This window comes from Mobula hypostoma, chromosome 17, assembly GCF_963921235.1.
Source record: "Mobula hypostoma chromosome 17, sMobHyp1.1, whole genome shotgun sequence".
Taxonomy (NCBI): domain Eukaryota; kingdom Metazoa; phylum Chordata; class Chondrichthyes; order Myliobatiformes; family Myliobatidae; genus Mobula; species Mobula hypostoma.
In genome coordinates this window covers 27,434,400-27,452,961 of record NC_086113.1, presented here as the reverse complement: position 1 = coordinate 27,452,961, position 18,562 = coordinate 27,434,400, and the positions used below count along the sequence as shown (strand labels likewise).

The following is an 18,562-nucleotide window of genomic DNA, read 5'->3' as shown; positions in this document are numbered from 1 at the left end:
GCCTGGGTCAACAAGGACTGTAAGAAAGTGGACATAGGGTGTTAATGTGGCACTGCAGGAATGCTTTGAGAGGACAGACTGGGATGTGTTATGTGAGCCACACAGGGAGGACATTAACAAACTGACTGACTATATCACCAACTAGATCAAATTCTGTGAGAACGCCGTCTTGCCAGCCAGGACTGTATGCTGCTACCCCAACAACCAGCTGTGGATCACCAGTGACCTGAACAAACTTTTGAATATGAAGAAGAAAGCTTTCAGGTCTGGAGATAGCCAAGTACTGAGGCGAGTACAGAGTGAACTGAGAGTAAGGCTGAAGGAGTGCAAAGAATCCTACAAGAGCAAGCTGGAGTACAAGCTCCAGCAGAATCGCATGAGGGATGTATGGTCGGGCATGAAGCAGGTCACTGGCTTTCAGGTTAAGGAAAAGCAGATCGAGGGCTGCCTGGATAGGGCCAACAAATTGAACTTGTTTTTCTACAGGTTCAGCACAGGAACTCCTGCTAATCCCTCCCACACATGTCCGAAACACACACCCTCCCTGCTCCCGAAGTCTTCTCTCTCCACCCCTCCCTCCCCTCTGGTGAGTGCTTGTGTTCCAAACCGGACAACTTTGGAGTATCCTATCTCCATGGGGATGACCAGCCTCCCCGACCTGACTGTGACTGCTGGTCAGGTTAAGAGACAGATGGAGAGGCTACATAAAAACAAGGCTGTTGGATCAGATAGTATCAGCCCCAGGGTACTGAAGGCCTGTGCAAGCCAGCTGTCTGGCATTTTGCAGCACTTTTACAATCTGAGCCTGAGTCTAGAAAAGATACTGTTGCATTATACACATCATAGTACAATGGTCTCTGTTTTATTATTTCATACATGATTCATGCACATTATTGCACATTGGTAAAATATTGTGTATATTATTATTATGTACTTTATTATTAGTTCATATTATTATTATATTTATTATTCCTTATTGTGTGTTTTTATATGTTGCTGCTGTAACAAAATAGTTTCCCACTTGGGATCATTAAAATACTTATTATTATTATTATTATTATAAAAAAAGTTTAAAATACATTAAAAAAACAGTCAAACATCCAATATGCAGAGAAAAAGGATACATCATGCAAACAATAACTGTAAGCAAATAGTGTTCGGAACTGAAGTCCACAAAGAGAGTCCCATAGTTCAGCGCAAAGCTAAATATATTTTTCATTGAATATCTAAGCCGCATTGGAATATATTGATATATATTAGTTTCCTGTCTCACAGCATTTCAACTTTAAAATTCTGGATTGTTCCCTCTTCTTTTCCAGTTCTGATGAAATGTCTTGTCGAAAATATTGACTATTTAATCCCCATAGTGGACGCTGCCTGACCACTTGAGATCCTCCAGCACTTTGTGTGTGTTAATCTGGATTTCCAGCATATGCAGAATTTCTTGTGTTTAAAATTTCCATACCTTTAACACCTTTCACAACATTGCTTCTTCCTATTATAGAATGTTCTGGATTCTCCAATTCAGAATTTCAGGTCTTCAGAATGTTTGGCACTCTTGGTGATCCAACCATTATAGGGCATCTCCTGGTATTATTCCTTTTTTTACATTTCTCTCCTACTTTAAAGCCTCTTAAAATGTATCTCGGTGTCCCATTATTTGTTTGCTCTATGAAGATCTCTCCCTTGGTTTTGAATGGATTTTCTCTCCTGACACTTCTGTGAAGTCCCTTAAAATGCTGGTGCTGAATAAAAGCAGGCTGATGTTACCTCTGAATCTCCAAGATCGCTAACATCAATTTGCATTTTCTTTCTCTGAGCTCACCACTGGAACTAGGCTGATGGACAGCAGCAAATAGGCAAATACATCTCCTACTTGTATCAATTTTACTTTCTAAAGATCAGTCAATCAAGATAATTCACTAACCCTAAATGCAGGCCAATATTTTCGTCAGGAAGGCCTTGTGCTGTCAAGTGATACAGGCATACTTTGAATTCCTTCATATGTCGGACACCTGCTGATAAAGGTAGCAATGGATACAAGGTGTGGAAAGTGTATCAAAAAAGTTCCTGTATGAGTTTTATTTTCTCTGATCTATGATTGTTTCTAGTCCTCTGTCGGCGGAGGTTCTGGAGGAATTCTGTGGTAAGTTTCTCAAAGAGATTCCCTGGGGAAAATTGAGCCAGAAAGCTGGAAAACTACACTCCACCATTATGTAATCTACATTCAATCTGAATTTACTGTAAGCAAAGCCTAACCGTGGGCAAAGAACAACACATATTAGAGACAGGAATCTGACATCACAGTTCTTTACTGCTTTTTCCTTCAACCATGCACCTTAGGAACATTGATTTTTTTTTCCCATGTACAAGACGTGGAAAATCAGACTGACTGAATTGAATTGGAGCTATTTGCCTCTAATAGCTTTGATTGCTTTGTGGCCAGATGCACCGCAATTCCTGGCTGACATTTTGAACGCGTGTCAGAAATCAGGAACCTCCATCCATACTGGTTGACTTGTTTTGTGGCAGGCAGTGCTCTTATTTGTGTGTGTCATTGTATCCTTGGCACAGTTACAACCACCTGCTCACCCATCAATATATTCTGTCTGCTGGCTGACGACAATGCAGTTCCCTTCAACATTGTAAATGCAGATTGCCAGAAATCATCTAATGCCAGCATTAACAATCCCTCCCATTGTGTAGTTCTGATTAAGCAGAGTTAAATAGAGACAGAGTTATCGGACCATAAAATATAGGAGCAGAATTAGACCATTTGGCCCATCAGGTCTGCTCTGCCATTTCATCATGGCTGATCTAAATTCCATCTCAGCTCCAATCTGCTGCTTTCTCCCCATATCCCTTCAAGCCCTGACTAATCAATAACCTATCAATCTCTGCCCCAAAAACTTGGTCTCCACAGCCACCTGTGGCAACAAGTTCAACAGATTCAAGTACTGTGACCCTAGCAGAATATTTGGTCAGACCAATTCTAGCCGACCTCCGTTGTAAGACATCTAACTGCTGAGGATTCCAAATGGCTGAAATGAAATCACAAAAGTGACGTGCTCACCTGGTAGGGCAGCACCTATGGAGGTGGTCTTAACAGTTCAGGTCACTGACCTTCCATCACAACTTACAATGACTGGAAACAAGTTTCATGGTGACAAAAATGTGGCTGAAGAGGAGAAAACAAAGGGGGAGATCCGTTTGGGAAACTGAAATACAAAATATAATGATAGCTTAACATGTGGGATGGGGTGGCAGGAGAAATAAAGGGATAGAATGTCTATTTCTAGGAGGTATAAACAGGAAAAGCAAAATTTTTCTTTAAAATTGCCAAAGGAATGAATTGTGAATGCATAAATTACTGTAAAGATCATTGCTCTGTGGATTTCCTCTGGGTGCTCTGGTTTCTTCCCACAGTCCAAACACATACCAGTTGGTAGGTTAATTAGTTTTGCAAATTTTCCCATGATTAGGCCTGGGTTGCTGGGTGGTGCATCTCAAAGAACCAGAAAGGCCTATATCCTGCTATATCTCAATCAATCAATCAATAAATAAATAAATAACCTCAAATGAAAATAGGAAATATCAGAAATACTAACTTTAATGTAGTAAGTAGTACCATCTGCTCTGTCAACAACAGAGGTTAACAAGATATATCAATTTCCATTGTACCAAAGGCTTCAATTATAGAAATAGCATTGAACCTTATCTTGGTTTGCCGGCTGGTGGCGTAGTGGCATCAGCATTGGACTTTGGGGCGAAAGGTCCCGAGTTCGAATCCAGCCGGCTCCCGTGCATGCTTTCCATCCATGCTGGGTTGAGCGTTGAGCTAGCAACTTGACCTTGTTAAAAAGAAATTGCCTGCTACAGAAACATCAACAGCAAAAAGTTGATGGCCTATGCTCTCTCTTGAGTTTAAAGGCAATTTCTCTCTCTTTTCTTCTTCTTATCTTGGTGAATGAAATCCCAACAAAAGGTAGATGTAGTGACATGGTAGGTGAGGGTGACTGTAACACAACAGCTTCCAAGATCAACCAGCAAGATTAAGAAGGAGGATATTGATATATGGGCAACTCAAGTGTCTCCACATTATCAAGCCAGTTTTTGGCAGCCATTTAAAGAGAGAAAACACCATAGCCAACTGTAAGATTCACTGGCTCCCTGTATTGAGGCAATTACAAGCCAGAGAGGGATGGTTGTGAACGTCCTCATCTATTTTGCATGCAGACCATGATTTATTAAATATCTCATTTGATTTTATGGACAAAATTTTATAAGATCATAAGACAGGGAAGCAGAATTAGGCCATTTGGCCCTTCAGGTCTGCTCTGTCATTTGATCATGGCAGATTTATTTTTCCTCTCAACCCCATTCCCCTGCCTTCTCCCCGTATGCTTTGACACCCATACTAATTAAGCATTTGTCAATATCTGCTTTAAATATAGCCATTGACTTGGCCTAGACAGACATCTATAGCAATGAATTCCACAGACTCACCACCATTTTATGGAACTATTCAATACCCTTTCCTAGAGAAATTGCTTGTTGTATATCGGGAGAAGTTGCTGCAGTTTTTGTTCTTTCTGCTTTTAAAATATTGTTTCTTGAGTAAATTCATGATGTTTTCATTTCAAAGTCATCAGCTGATATAATGCTGTCAATAAATATTGTGTATTTAATGTGATTTCCCAATGAACAAATGCCGATATTTCTTTCAGATACAGCTATTGGTTAATATGGTGATTGGAATAGTAGCAATACCAACACAGGAGATGATGCTGTCCATCTGTAAGTTGTTTTACCAAAAGTATTGAAAAAAAAACAGAAATGAAAGAACCATAAGTGCAGAGGAAGGAACTCGGGACACATTAGATATTGTGTTGATATTTTTCTTCTGAAGGAGCGAGGTATAAATCAAAATGCTGTATAAAGGTATGTTTCCTTGAACTGACACTGAGGAAACAACAGAGAGGATCTATGAAATGAAAGAAAGGTTAAAAAAATAAGATTTCTATTCCAATCACACTTTTCTGAATATCCCCAAATGCCTGACAATCAATGAACTACACATGAGACCTAGTCACTGTTAAACAACACCAGAATCATGACAGTCAATTTGCACATAGCAAGCTCCAACAGACAGTCATGTGATAATAATCAGATCACCTATATTTAACAATGTTGATTAAGCGAAGCAAATGGGTCAGGCACGGGGGGGATCTCATATTCTTCTACGGAATATTGCTATGAGATCTTTATGTCCACACAAGAAAGCAAATGCAACTTCTCATTTGCAAAGTGATACCTGTGGCAGTGTAAGATCCCCTCAGCTGCCATCTGGCGCTGTTGGCATATTTCCAAATGGGCTGTAAAGGCACTTTTCTATGGGTCGTGTGCTCTAAGCAGCAGGTTAACAAGGCTTTAGTTCAGTCAGACAATGCTGATAAGATTGTAAAACCCAGGCATAAGCGCTGCATGATTTCTAGGTATTAGAAGATCTAAAACTGAGTTTGAGCATTTATCTCACTACCCAGAAGAATAAACTGTGTCTTTTTTCTTTTCTTATCGTGAACTGAGCAGGTTAGGCACAGCTTTAAGATGGAGAAAGACCAAATTGGATGAAATGGTATAAGCCACATGTGGAGCTTTTAAGTTCATGACCATGAATAGATTACCAGTTAAAGGAATACATAGTACATTATTCAACGGATACAAATCATCATTTGTAATTCCCTCTCACATGTAACAGATTTGTTTTTAATCTGGTTTATGTAATACTTAATGGGCTGGATCAAGATCTGATCTGGGTGATGCTTTTGTAGGGAATTCCTGTTGTCCTCCCTCCAATGTTGAATGTGTATTTGACTGCCACATCTGTACACTGCAGCACAGAAGACAGAGACATGCTGCAGATTAGTTGGCAATGCTCCTGAAATCCTGCTCCACTGCTAAAGTCACTAGTGAGGAGAGTGGCAATTCCAAACCATATTGATCTGAGGGGTGTCAGGTACTCTTTACAACTGGCTCTTCGCCTTTGACTGGCTTACAATTACTATCCCTGGATAGAACGTAATAGTGTAAGGACATAATAATAGGAGCTGGAGTAGGTCATTTGGCCCTTTAAGTCCGTTTGACCATTCATTAAGATCATGGATGACTTAATTTTTCTTTTTTTATTGTGACTTGTAGTATTTTGTTATATTTGCACTGTACTGATGCTATAAAATAAGGCATTTCATGATTTATGTCAGTGACAATAAATTTGATTTTGATTCTGATAGAGATGGTGTTCTATCCCCACAACCCCTCATTTCCTTCAAATCATGAAATCTATTAAGCTCTGTTTCAAACGAACACATTAACTAACTCTCTGTGGCCTTCCAGTGCAGAAGATTTCAAAAGTTTGCCACCCTCTGACTAAGAAAACTTCCTCCTTTACAGTCTTAATTGGGCTACGGTTTGGTCAGAAACCATACTCCCCAGCCATGAACTCCTGCTCAGGCTAAGATTTCTGCTTTTTTTAAAATTTCACTTCATATTTGTATTTTCAATCCATCCAAAAGCAGCTCAATGCACTTTAACTATTTTTGTTTAATTATTTCAATCCACTTACACCTTTTAAAAATATTCTGAGGCCTGAGCTACCTCTGAGGCCAAGTCACCATCCTACTTTGTAGAAAGCCTGCAGAGCAGAAGCCTACAGTGCAATTGATCCCTTGGGACAGCAGAATGTTATTGTGGTCCTCGGGGTCACAAGATGGAGAGAGAATCAATGCAGAAGGACACAGGTGAGGTTGAAGTTTAAACTATGTTGAATGTTAAGCAACCTAATGTTTATCCCAAGCAAATTCTGTAAATTCTTTTAAGCCTTAAGTTTCATATATTCGTAACTAAAAGGGGAATACTGTTAATCAGGGGTTCTACTGTCTGTTTAAAGGGGGAAAAAGACATATTAAATTTATATAATTTCCTTTATGACATCAAGACCTTTCAAAGCATTTTACTCTTATTGATGTACTTTAGAACTGAGTCTTATTTTGATGTCAGAAATGTGATAACTAGATAATAAACAGCAAGTTCCACAAATAGTAATGTGATAATTTCAGGTTGTCTGTTCCTGTGATACTGGCTTGAGTACAAATCTTCCTTTTGGCATTATGGAAAGTTCTCCTGTCCTTCAAAATAGTTCAACAGAATTTTTCATATGTACCAAAGATCTCTGGATTAGGTTATAACTGCAATTCTGTGCTATGAACTGATTCACAGGAGACACACTGTTCCAGCTCATTTCCAAATACAAGTCTATTGTGCACAATATGTTACTGCATGGAAGACTAGCCCTTCAAATTGGACCCCAACAACCTTTTTCTCCCTGCTCAACAAATTAGCACAAGATGGTATGGCAGTCATTATCCACACAGGGGAAGAGCATGAGAATAAACTATAGTGTCATTTCAGAACACTGGCATCTTTCATTTGATTAGGTACAAAATAGGACAGGAATATAAAGGTAGTAATTCAAATATGAAGCCTTGATTTCAGAATCAGAGTCAGGTTTATTATCACTGATATAGGTGGTGAAATTTGCTGTTTTGTGGCTGCAGTACAGTGCAATATATTAAAAATACTACAAACTACAAAAAGACATACAATATCTAAAAAATAGTGTAACAAAAGAGCAAAATAGTGACGTAGTGTTCATAGGTTCATGGAACTTGAAATTCCTGGATGTCACTATCTCAGAGGATCTGTCCTCCTGGACCCTTCATATAAATATAATTACAAAGAAAGTAGAACAGCATCTTTACTTCCTCAAGAGTATGCAAAGATTTGACATGTCATCAAAACCCTTGGCAAATTTCCATCGATATGTGGTGGAAAGTGTGCTGACTGGTTGCATTATGGTCTAGTATAGGAACCGCAATGTCTTTGACAGGAAAATGCTACAAAAGGTAGTGGATTTGGCCCCATATATCACAGGTAAAACCCTCTCAATTATTGAACATATCTAAATGAAATGTTGCCATGGGAAAGCAGCATCCATCATCAAAGATCCTGGCTACCCAGGCCATGCTCTTTTCTCACTGCTGCCATCAGGTAGAAGGAACAAATGCCTCAGGACAAACACCACCAGGTTCAAGAACAGTTACTACCCCTCAATCATCAGGCTCTTGAACAAAAGAGGGAAACTACATTCATTTATGGACCCTTTTATCTTGTAATTTCATGCTCGTTATTTATTTATATCAGCATTTGCACACTATGTTGTCCATTGATCCTGTTTACAGTTACTGTTCTATAGATTTGCTAAGTTTGCCCACAGAAAAAGAACCTCAGGGTTGTAAGTGGTGACATGAATGTACTCTAATAATAAATTTTATTTTGAACTTTGAACCATTCAGAAATCTGATGGCAGAGGGGAAGAAGCTGTTCCTGAAACACCGAGTGTGCATCATCAGGCTCCTGTACTTCCTTCCTGATGGCAGTAATGAGAAGAGGCATGTCCAAGATGGTGTGGGTTCCCATTGATAGATGCCTTTTGAAGATGTCCTTGTTGATGGTGAGGTTAGTGCCCAAGATGGAGCTGCCTGGGTCTACTACAACTCTGCAGCTTTTTTCATCCTGTTCATTGGAGGCTCTGCACTAGGCATTGATGCATCAACTCAGAAAGCTCTCAATTGTACATTTTTAGAACTTTCATAGAGTCTTTGACGACATACAAAATCTCCTCAAACTCGAAGTATATCTGCTGGTGAGCTTTCTTTGTAATTGCTTCAACATGTTATGCCCAGGATATACCCTCTGAGATACTGATGCCCAAGAACTTGAAGCTGTTCACCCTTTCCACCCGCTGATCCCTCAATGAAAGCTGGTGTGTGTTTTCTTGACTTCCCTTTCCTGAAGTCCACAATCAATTCCTTGGTTTTACTGATGTTGAGTGCAAGTTTGTTATTACAACACCACTCAGAAGTTCAATCTCACTCCTGTACACTTCCTCGGCACCATCTCAGGTTCTGCCAACAACAGTTGTGTCATCGGCAAATTTACTAATGATGTTTGAGCTGTTCCTAGCCCACAGTCATTTGCCCGAAGACTGTGATTTCAGCTGCTATAACAAGAGCACATAACTGGATTCTCCAATTTGAGAGAAGAAAAAAACAGTAGTATATTTGAGGAAAGACGCAAGCGACTGAAAATGCTGGAATCTTAAGCAAAATGAAAACCGCTGGAGGAAGTCAGCAGTACAAACAGTATCTAAGATGCATTAAAGTTAAAAGTGACCAGTCTTACTGAGTGCTTGATGTTGGGACTTCTTTGGATACACACTCAGTACTCAGCTCCTGTACCTAATAAAGTGGCCACTGAGTGTATGGTCGTAGTCTTCTGCTGATGTAGCCCATCCACTTCAAGGTTTGACATGGTGTGCATTCAGACGTTCTTCTGCTCACCAGTATTGAAACGCACGGTTATTTGAGTTACTGTCACCTTCCTGTCAACTGTGAATTGAATTGAATTGACTTTATTTCTTACATCCTCCACATACGAAGAGTAAAAATCTTTGTTTTATCTCCATCTGAATGTGCAATGTGCAATTTATAGTAAATTGTAAAAAAAAATATGTACGACAGGACAGTCAATATAGCATAGAAATACAATTGTATCAGTGTGAATTAATCAGTCTGATGGCCTGGTGGAAGAACCTATCTCAGAACCTGTTGGTCCTGGCTTTAATGCTGTGGTACTGTTTTTCGAATGGTAGCAGCTGTAACCATTTGTGTTTGGAGTGACTCGGGTCGCCAGTGATCCATCAAGCCCTTTTTTTATGCACCCGTGTCTGTAAATGTCCTGAATAGTACAGATGACGTTTTGGGCTGAGACCTCTCAAATCTACAGATGCGCTGGGCTGTACTGCGATTGGACTAGTCTGGCTATTCACCTCTAGCCTCTCTGATTAACAAGGCATTTTTGACCACAGAACTATCAATCACTGGATGCACTATTCTCTGCAAACTCTGGAGATTGTTGTGCATGAATATCCCAGAAGATCAGCAGTTTCTGAGATACTCAAAACACCCCATATGACACTAACAATCATTCCACAGACAAAGTCATAAAGATCATATTTCTTTCCTATTCTGATGCTTGGTTTGAACAACAACTGAATCTCTTGACCGTGCCTGCATGGTTTTATGCATTGAGTTGCTCCTGCATAATTGGCTGATTAGTTGTTTGCATTAACGAGCAGGTGTCAGGTGTACCTAATAAAGTGGCTATTGAGTGCAATTTTATCTTGGTCATCCTGGAGGTAATTAAATAATTCTCAAGATGAAAATATTTGCATTTTCTTTTCCATATTTCACTTTTTACATGACGTAGAGGGAGACCATTGGGCCATCAAATTTATCCTAACCTACACAGCGATCCCATTTCCCTCTAAGGTTTCTTTGCAACCTATTCTCCTCACATTCCCAAACAAGAGGAAATCTGTAGATACTGGAAATCCAAGCAACAGACACAAAATGCTGGAGAAAATCAGCAGGCCAGGCAGCATCTATGGAAAAGGGCACAGTCGACGTTTTGGGCCGAGACCCTTCGTCGGGCAAAGTCAAGCGAGAGGTCTCAGCCCAAAACGTCAACTGTACTCTTTTCCATAGATGCTGCCTGGCCTGCTGAGTTCCTCCAGCATTGTGCGTGTATTGGTCCTTACATTCCCATCAATTTGCCCCATATTGTTTCACCATGCACACACTAGCACAGTTCACCATGGTTAATTAACCTACCAATCCACATATTTTTTGTATGTTGAAGGAAACTGGAGCACCTAGAGGCATAGAATCTTAGAAAAGTACAGTATAGAAACAGGCCCTTTGGCCTATCTAGTACATGTGGAACCATTTAATCTGCTTACTCCCATCGACCTGCAATAGGACCATAGCCCTCCAGATCTCTACCATCCCAGAGTACCTATCCAAACTTCTATTAAACATTGAAATCGAGCTGGCATGCAGCATCTTTGCCAGTAGCTTGTTCCATACTCTCACGATCCTCTAAGTGAAGAATTCCCCTTCATGTGCTTAATCTTTTCACCTTTCACCCTTAACCCATGATGTCTAGTTGTAGTCCCACCTAATCTCTGTGGAAAAAGTCTGCTTGCATTTACCCTATCGATACTCCTCATAATTTTGTATACCTCGATCAAATCTCCTCTCAATCTTCAATGTTCCAAGGAATAAAGTCCTAACCTATTCAATCATTCCTAGGGAATCACATGCAGTTACAAAGAGAATGTGTAAGTTTCTCTCAGACAGCACCCATGGGTGATCAGGGGTGAACCTGGGTCACTGAAGATGCGAGTTGGTAGATCTATTAGCTCAGCACTGTGCAGCCCATTGTGGTTTTCATCATTTTGCTTGTTTGTACCAGGACTTCACCATCGTACTTGCTCTACATGTTGTCTGGGATAATCATTTATCAGATCAATTAGAAGTTAAATGGGGTCAAATTTTGGATAGTGTTTCAACACAATTTGCTTCAGTAAGGCTATAGGAAAAAAATACCATTCACAAACAAAAATAAATGGGTTCAAGAGCTACTGCACCTACAAATTAACAACAATAATTAAAAATAAATTGTCAGGGCTTTAGAGTTGAAATATTAAGATGGGACAGGTGGCCTCATTCGGTGATGGAATAATTATTTACTTCTTTGAAAAGAAAGATAAATATTGGCAAATATTTAAATTAAATCAAGGAAGACAGAATTGTAGACAATACTGTGTATTTTAAACATACCTTATTAATGTTACATTAATAAACATGCCTAATTTCAATACTCACAATTTTTTAGGGTTATCGGGGTAAACAATTTCCCACGATGCTGCTCATACTGTTATTTGGTAGAAGCCTTTAGCCTCAACCCCTATCCCACTCCTGCAATTCACTCTTCTCTCTCTTATCCATATGATCTCTCCCCTTTCCTGTCTCTGCCTCCTCCGCCCTATCAATTGTACTGTATCAAGACATGCTACTTGGAGTTCTGCCTGCAGGCCTAGTGGAAGATAAGGATTATGACCCTCTAATAGGAACCTTTTACCTGCATGCTATTGGTTCATTTTTGCATGAGGGACCAATCTATCAGAGAAAAAAAATCTGCATATTGTGTCCTGACGAAGGGTCTCGGCCTGAAACGTCGACTGCACCTCTTCCTAGAGATGCTGCCTGGCCTGTTGCGTTCACCAGCAACTTTTATGTGTGTTGCCTGCATATTGTGTATTTTGAAAATAATAGAATTTCAGGTTAGAATTCTCCAGACTGTTGTCATTGTTAAGCATCTCTGTTATATCAGCAGCTCTTTAATTCTTAACGATCTGAAAGGTGATTTTTCTGCTCACTTTAATCCCAGTCAAACAGCTATGGTTCTGTGGATTTTTCTGAATACCCTATAACAAGGTTTACTCTGTTTATTTAGCAATGAGGTTTCCCTGTGTGCCCATATTCCTTTACACATTAAACTTCCTGAAACTACACACAATGTTCCAAAAAATAATTTCTCTAAGAATCTTCTCCAAGTTCAAGCAATTTATTTTCATTTACATTCAAATTGTCTTGCACTCCATTCTTGTACATGATTAATGTAGTTGGCAGGCAACAAACATTTGCTGTGATGGATCAACATTCACAGTTCCCTCAATTGGGCGAGCCCTTTAGTTTCAGGTGTAAAGGAATTGGCTGCTGATTAAACTTACCTCAACACAAGGTATCATTGACTTCAATGGAACTGGATGCCTGAAGGTTAATATCTTCCAAAACTGTTTTACATATTTATGCCAGTGACCAAGGGTAATTCCACCCAATTCCACCCTCTCCCTACCCTATCAGCTTGAATGTCCCAACTTTGATAATGGAAACTTTCTTATAATTTCATGGTTTCTCTACCAATAAGCATCATATTACATCAAAGTCATTTAAAATGCATTTGTTATCCCTTAGCCAATAAATTAGAACCCTGTGATGCCACTGGTCTTCAAAGCTTCACATAACTGTGCTATAACTAAATTGTGCATGTAAAGAAATGTTTGCTTGTAAATATTTCCTAACAAAATAAACACCAGAGCTCCCAGACAAACTCCTGTATGTTTTACTTTACACCCAAATATAAATTAGAGAATCTTGTATTAATCATTATTTTTTGGTTGTTAAAAACAATCTTCAATTCATCTGGAAAATCAATCCTCACCTTTGTAAGGTTCATACTTCTTTAGAAACCTTATTAGAGAAACATTATCAAATGCCTTTTGGACATTCAATCTACGTCCTCAATCCACTAATTCAGTTTTCTGCTGGGGAAAGTAACCACTTACTGAGGTATTACCTATTGCAGCTAGAACACATTAACATTGGTTATAACACCTGATATTGACTTTTCTGTCTGCACAGATGCAGATGGCTTGCAATGGATTCTCAATATTTTATGAGCTCCTTTCTGATTTCCAAATTCACATGTGGGGTCGAAATTGTTCCTAAATTTTATGTTCTCTGTTCTCAATGAAATAATTTATGTGTTTTGAAGTCCAAATGTCTGTAATTCAGTTCCATTGACTTCAGAGGAATTAAATTTTTAAAACAGCAAAGTTAAAATGCATAATATAACCACAGCAAAAATGCAGTGGGGGAAGAAAAGAGAGACAAATTTCACAGTTCAATTTGTTTCTTCTAGTTTGCTCCTGGATGGATGCTGAGTATTGGTTCTGGCTCCTGAACTCTTCAGATAGGCATTGATTGAACCAGATAATCATCGAAGAGGGTTTCCTCCCTAGAATGAATGTTGTCCATTTTATAAATTTCAAATTGTGCTCTCATTGAATATTGGGCTCAAGTTTGCAGTCCTATAGATTTTCTTTGTCATCCTTATCAGCTTAGAGCAAAGCATTGACAGTCTTACATTACAGATGGATCTGATTTGATGTTTGACTTTATGGTGTCAGTAGGTTACTGCCCTGTAAGAAGACTAATCAAAAATGAGAGCAATGTCTGGATTATGATTATGTTTTGAAGAAATTTGAGATGTGGGGCCATAAAAATGAAAATAGCAAAGTATCATCTTCTTGTCTCTATCATCTCCAAAATTGTCTTTTAAAAGATATATGTGTATAAAGTTGAGCCCCCATTGGGAACAGAGTACCATCCATTTCTGTCATGTTCACAACTTTAATTGGATGGAATACATTTGGCAATACGGCCAAACCTTTGTTTTGGGTTTAGTGGCAAATTATGACTGCTCTGTAAAGGGAGGGAATTTAATGATAAATCACTCACTTCCTTTATCATGAGACAGTATTTGGCCGCCTCCCAAACATGGACAGTGTGAGCATGACAGTTTACTATATTATAAATAATAAAAGATACCTGGCAAAGAGGAAAAAGTCAAAGGAGATGCCCTGTCAAGATTGAGTTGTGAACAGCAGGATTCCAATGTTAGCAGTTCTTCTGTTAAGATTGTTCCTTAAATAATTAATAATATAAATTCACTTTATGAAAGAAAATCATAAAAGACCAATATAATCCTTACTTTGTACCAAAGACATCATCTGGGATGTACTTCAGTTGTTTTTTTTTCTTCCCTTACACTATTATCCTATTCATTTAAGACAAGACCCAAAGTGGGAGAGATCTAGAGGCTTCATGGACCCTTTTACAATAGCACCCAATGATGAGAGAGGCCAATGGCACCTGTTCACTTCAACAACTACTTTTTAGACCAGTAACTAGAAGGAACACAGAAAGGACAAATTACTGACTTTTAACTTGCTATTTGACATAATGAGTCTGGATTTCTGATTAAGCCCTTGCAAGCCACCTTGCTACACTGCAAATAAGCAAGCTTTGCACCTTTTCCTTAAACAACATGATTAAGTACTGCAGATGCTGGAAAACCGGCAACAAAAATAGAGAGTGTTGGGAATGCTCAGCTAGTCAGGCAGCACCTGCATGACAGAAACAGTTTCAGGTTAATAGCCTTTCATCAGAATTATGATGAAAGGTGAGTAACTGAAATTAGTTGGCATATCCCATACTCAAGGGATTCTACACATCCCCAACATGTCTACCTTAATCACATCATTAGAAAACACAGGAGATCATTGGAAATACGCGAAACATTTATGGGGATTGGGAAGCTGAGAGAAAACATGATCAAGGCAAATTAGTGGGGTCATTTAGACTCAGTGATCATAAACTCTCATTAATCTTATTTAGAACTAAGTCTTTCATACTCGTAATTCTCTCCTATATTGTTCCTTGCTTCTTATGACTATAATTTCCTGCATTCGTTCCCTGCACTGTACCTGCACCCATTCAGAGAGCTGACCAAACTAATTTCCCACGGTGAAAAAAAATTCCAGCGATCGCAAGTTTGAACTGAGGCAGATTGAATGGATTCTCTGATCAAAGATCAGTAAGGCAGAACTACGTTTTTTTTTGTGTGAAGTTGATAAAAGCAGGAAGTTTTTTCCCCCCTTGAGTTCCGATTTACAAACGTCATGCTGAAAAGCCGAGCAAGTTGAGATCCACGAGTATTAACCCTAACACAATCTCATGCCCTGATTCTGTTAGCTTACAGAGGTTTGCACCAGTGGTGCAGTATAGAGTCTTCGCTCAGATCAGACTGCCTAATCTTAATTATTTCACTGAGGCACATGACCATGTGTAGATAATTCTTGGATAGTTTTCTAATTGCTAGCCCAGATTCAGTAAGAAACAACAATCGCGAAAAAAAAAATGAACTGCGGCACTCAAAAAGAGTATTCAGAAATACAGGTTCCTTCATTAAAGAGGGGATAAATTGTTCAACGGGTATACGGACGAAATGCTGTTTTTATCCTTCTGAAAATCGAATAGTATACCCGCGAGAAAATGATCACCTCCCCTTTACTTCTACGCAGCATAAGATTCACAAGGGCAAAATAATGGTGATTCGCTGCGGAACAAATGCAAAATCATAGAGTGAAATACAACGGAACAAACTGTCAACTCACGCTTTATTGGTGCCTAACGTTACTTCTGCACTGAAACGCAAGCTAGCCAGATGAAAGACACTTACCTTAATTGAAACTCTGGGTTGATGGAGCTGCACACTCGAATGCGGTCAGCAGTGGTTGTACAAGTGGAATCCTTCAATATCAGGTCTGATCTTCATAGAAACTTCACTGTGTTTAGAGTAGAAAGGAACAGAGGAGCAAATCCCTTTGCGATCTCGGGGCAGATTGCGTGCACCATGTTTCATTCAGTTGTTTGCATGTACATTTAGCACTCAGAAGCCCATGACTCTTCCGGCGCACTCCTGTCGGTTCCCCTAAGCTGTGGGATGTTCGCTGACCTGATTAATAAATCAAAAGCATATCCCCCGTGCCGAGTGCTTTTTGGTCATCGTGGGTCTTTCCGAGGAAAGGCTGTGTCACTTGGGAATCCTGTCTGTTCCAGGCTGATGGCTTTGGAAATGTCGGGGGTGGGGGTGGGGGTGGGGTTGGGGGGAGCGCGGTGAAGACGTTTAGTTAAAGTGAGCGCTAATCATAAAGGATTTGTCTTAAAACATTGCGCACCCTTGATACACTGTGAGACAACCGGAGAGATTTTGGAGCCATTGGCTGTGATTATTGCTGTGTCCGGGCAATAACCTGCCTCCCTCCCGGTTCAGAGCTACACAGGAGAATTTATTTATTAAAGCCGCCAGTGCGGCTTGAAACAGTCTTAAGGCACGCAGTCGCTGCTCTTAAAAATTTTATTGGAATCTAGTAGAATAGCAGGGACAGAAGAGAAAATTGAAAGCTGTTCCTGTCTTGCAGCAGTGTAATAACGACGCAAAAAGAACGTGCCCACACTTACAGACTAGAAAAGCATTTAAGCCATTCTGGTGTCACATTTATTCAGGGAAGATATTTTAAAGATGTTGAGCTCAATTTATTCATCAAAATGTGCTGTCAAGATATCTACTTGGGATTGCCAGCAATTTTACTTTATCACATTCTGGACATCGTTTTCCAGGAGTCATGCTGGAATGACATCACCGGGAACTTTCACACCCTCTGCTAACATTGCAACCCACCGACACCAGCTGCCTATTTATCAAAGACCCGCACTGGCTTAAATTTATATGAAAATATATTTCTGCTGCTTTCGTTTTTCATTTTATCAGCAGTAGTGTTGAGGGATGAGTTAAGTTTTGGTTTTAATGTACTGACTGAAGTGACTGAGGGCAGGAGACTTGTTCATAACTTCCTGCCACAGCAGAATAGAGATATGTTATTAGTACTCTTGGATGGGAGGAAGTATATCAAGACTCTGAAACAGTGCTGGTCATAGATTTTGGGTTCAGCTCCTTTAGTTCATCATATGAAATATGATATTTTCTGAGCTCTTCAATTCGGTTTCAGATTCCCAATTACTCTATGCATTCTGTGATCAGTGATTGAAGGGTACAGCATATTTTGGGGCCACTAAGTGCTTGGCATGGTCTTTCAAAGAGATGGCCAGAAATCCCTGCAGTTCTGGAATCATAGCTTCATGGAAATTGTCAGCGGAGTATGAGATCACTTAAGTTCATACCAATAAGAAAAACAGGAAAACAAGTTAGGTTGTTCCCACTTCCCATCACTTGACCCCTAGCCTTGTAAATGATGCATTTCATATGCCTAACCATATATATAGGTATATGTTGTTAAATATGGTGACATTTCCTACTACCATTTCCATTTCAGGTAGTGGATAAAACTGATAAAAATTAATCCTCTATAACTTATCATCATTTACCTTAAGTCTAGGCAAATCTCTACATTTCATATACTCTGAATTATCACAGTCTACTTTCTGTATTTACATGATATATTGACTATATTGATTGTAGATACGCTGTTTAAGAATGTCATACAGTTTTATTTTAAAATGGATGAAAATAAAATAAGTAAGTCTGCAGTAAAATGAAACATTGCTTCGGATTATGATTTGGCAATAAAGAATAACAGCCTATATATATCAGTCTTATATTTCCGCAAGAGAGAACTCCAAAGCTTTGCAATGAAGTGTTGATAATATTGAAGAATGAGAGATTAATGTGTTTGAGTGACATCCTTTAGTCCAAGATTTCATCACAGGCATTAATCTGTTTATTTTAAATCAGTTAATGTCTCTACTAAAATAGCAGAAGAAGAATGACACATGATTTTTAAATATTTCAGCTGTTTATATTACCATTGGTATATTTTAGGGAAATTAATTTAAGGAATGTATTTAAGTAAAATTGGGTTATGTTTTAAGTCATATTGAATTAGTTTTCTTTTAAAACATTTTGAAGATAAAATCTCTATAAAAATATGATTTTATTTTATCTACATTTGTAATGAAGAGTTTAATTTCAACCAACAGCAGAGGAAATTTCAATGATTATTTTTGATTTAAAAATAACATGGAAGGTAACAAAGGAATAGGCCATTCAGCCTAACCAATCTATTGATGTTTACACATGTTTTAATCTTGTTTTGGATCTCAAAGGTAAAAACCAG

General features: G+C 39.0%; 1 protein-coding gene across 3 annotated transcripts in view; it reads right to left on the bottom strand.

Annotated features, from left to right (window-relative positions):
• The window catches only part of LOC134357903 (cadherin-12-like), a 669,532-nt gene that overhangs the window by 392,483 nt on the left and 258,487 nt on the right, over positions 1-18,562 (bottom strand). For 2 of the 3 annotated variants that reach the window (XM_063069666.1, XM_063069668.1), the window contains exon 1: positions 16,108-16,423. The exons of the other annotated variant lie outside the window; for it this stretch is intronic. The gene's annotated coding sequence lies outside the window, so the exon portion shown is untranslated. Of the gene's footprint in view, positions 1-16,107; positions 16,424-18,562 lie in introns of those variants that run through there. 3 annotated transcript variants of the gene reach the window in all.